Raw genomic sequence first — 2,912 nt, 5'->3', positions numbered from 1 at the left:
TATATTTTAAGTTATGTGATAGGGTCACAATGACACTGACAAAGAGTAATCACAATCTTTGTCAATAAACTTAGTCCTATGTTGTAATTCTCCGAATTTATCATTGATAGTAACATTGTTCAAAACGTATGTGGCGCAGTGGCGGAGTGATATGTTGAAGTGATAAGATTAATAATTTATTAATCAATGATGCATATTATTTTCATAGTATTTAGATTAATCTTAACTGTACTCACAAGTTCACAACTGAAAATTAGAAATCGCAATTCAGGATCCAAACTGGAAATAATATGCCGATATATTTATTAACCCATGAGATAAATAAAAATCAGGCAGTGTAGTAATAGCAATAACATCCAAACTTATTAACCTCCTCTACCAGCAAAACAAAATAAATCATACATAGAAATGGGTATATATCTCGATTTCTTCAACTAATAGAAGAAGGTGAGAGCTGGAGAGCCGGCATCCCCATCTGGGTGAGTGCACCAGCACCGTTACCGCTGTTGCCACCGGGTGTCTGATACGAGACATTAATGTCATATCTTCCATATCTTTTATTTAGTTATCTTTTGTTTCATAGTATATTTTCCTATATTGTTTTCTTGTTCCATAAGCTAGTATTCTAGTATTATAAATAGGGATAGGTTATTATCATTTTATTCATTCAACCAGTTAATGAAATCAATATTTCGCCCAACTTGGCTTGAATCACAAAACTCTAATTCTCTATCGCTGTCGACGAGAACCTCTCTCGCGCCCAGCACCCCCTCTACCGGACGTCTTTGCCGACCCAAACCTCTTGGGCGCTCGACGACCACGGCTTCGGTTTCTTGATTGTGTGGAATTCGAACATTAAGGAAGGCTACCCTTAACAGTGTCACTATTTAAATACATAGCGTGCCAAACTTTTGATATAAATAAATAAATAGAGATAAAAATATTGTATTCTCAAACACCCATAAATGTTTGGAAATTGGAACCAGTGATAAGATGACTTTTAAGACCATTATTGGTTGCTAATGTAAAGTGAAAACAAACAAACAGATGCAATTCAATTTGGACAAACTATTAGGTGTATATTATTGGGTGTTTGAATAGTTGGTCGGCCACGTGGGTCAACATTTAGCAGCTCGGAAACAGCGTAAATTTGGCCACTGTAGTGCACTGGTCAAATCATGGACCTTATAATAATAGTCAATCTATAATAATCCATCTATTTGATTTGGTAATCGCTATACTTATTAATTACCAAAAGATGCTTCTTCTTTTTCTTTGTTTAATTCCAAATACACAACCTTTAGAGAGCTTCTAGTAATCCAAAACCTAATTAATTGGCTAGCGAAACTTCAACCGACAAATGTTACGAATCAACAACATTAAGGTGATGGTGAAAGTTAGCCTTGTATTCTGAGTTAGTCAGTTTTTAGGCAGTATTGTTGTGAACAATCATAAATTTAACCATTATAGTAGTATTTAATATTTACATATATGCATATCTCTGAATAGTGTGTTAGTATAATTAATACCCCAATAAAATAACGAGCATGATTAATTTGTAATATTCATGTGTCTATTAATCTTTGCTATCAATTATGTGTAATATTACTAAACAAAAATGTAACATTGGTGAGGGGACTTTTACATAGTATATTAATCTAACGAATGAGGATTGAGTCTCGGGATGTAATGAGTTTTATGAATTTAATTTGACAACTAATACTTTATTTATTTTTCAACTTTGGGTAGGGGAATGCTAAATTAAAATTAGTAGATTGATTAGTATTAGTAAAAGAAGAGGCATAATTAAGTTACCTGGAGGTGGGAGAGATGAGGAGCCTGGAGCGTCAGCAATTGCTGTTGACACAAACCAAATTCATTATGTGTATTAGCAGGCCATTCATAAAGACAACATGTGTATTTCTATTTTCCACTGTTTTACCATTCATACTATTCACACAAATCTTAGTTCAAACATCAATTCAACTTTTTAGGTAAATATTTAATCCCGTATATAAACAGTAAGTTACCTCCGTCCACTGTTATAAGGCTGGACAAATTTCAAGAAATGTACTAATAGAAATTAATTGAGAAAAAATTAATGGAATTTAGGTCTTACTTTTATATACAAATATGCAACTTTGAAAATCGGAATGGGTTTTTATGTAGCGTTGTTTTATGAGTTAATGAAAAGAGATGAAAAATAGTGATACTAGTGTTAGTGTGTTACTATTTTAGGAATCGTTTTATTTTTAATGAGACAATCCAAAAAGGAAAAACGTTTCATTTTTAATAAGACATAAGGAGTACTAGTTTTGTGGAGTAATAAAATGTGAGTGGAATAAAGTTAGTGAAACGTGGAGTCTATTCCAAAAATAGTAGTAAAAGATAAACGAGACTTATATTGATAAACCGACGAAAATAGTAAAATGGAAATATATTGGTGGACGGTGGGAGTAACTCGTGACGAGTCGTCAACTCTGTGAGTCACATACTCCTCTATGTCACACCAACAAAATAATTGGAGCAAGCTTAAAAGCAAATAATTAGCCAAAAATTGAAGAAATGAAGAGGTTGAGAGAGAGAATGTGCAGATACCGTTGCAAGCACTGGTATCACCAGGGAGGGTTGCAATGCTTAGGGAGCTCAAGAGCTTGAGTGATATTGACGGGGAGAGCGCCTGGGTTTCTAATCAATCCGCACAGACAAGGGAGCTGAGTAGTTATCACAATTCTCATGGCGTCGCAGCACTCCGCTGAGGGTTTCGTCGAGTTCAAGTAGTCCACGCAGGGCTCCAGCTTAGAGGCGCAATCCGACGACTGCCCCTCCGCCACTCTTCCAGCGGCCAACAGCACCGCCACCGTCATCACCGCCGCGATCGTAGAGGACCTAATCGCCATTGAAATTGATAG

The 2,912-nt window shown here is 35.5% G+C and overlaps 1 long non-coding RNA gene across 1 annotated transcript; it reads right to left on the bottom strand.

Moving 5' to 3' along the window:
• Positions 1 to 280: 280 nt before the first annotated feature.
• LOC121789663 lies at positions 281 to 2,912 on the bottom strand. Its single transcript, XR_006048108.1, has 2 exons — positions 2,599 to 2,912; positions 281 to 1,857 (listed from the first exon to the last, which is right to left on the bottom strand). It is a non-coding gene; the product is annotated as an uncharacterized LOC121789663 (long non-coding RNA).

This window comes from Salvia splendens, unplaced genomic scaffold (genome assembly GCF_004379255.2).
Source record: "Salvia splendens isolate huo1 unplaced genomic scaffold, SspV2 ctg303, whole genome shotgun sequence".
NCBI classification, from domain to species: Eukaryota; Viridiplantae; Streptophyta; class Magnoliopsida; order Lamiales; family Lamiaceae; genus Salvia; species Salvia splendens.
Note: the sequence above shows the minus strand (reverse complement) of the source record. Positions and strands in the feature narration are given on the sequence as shown.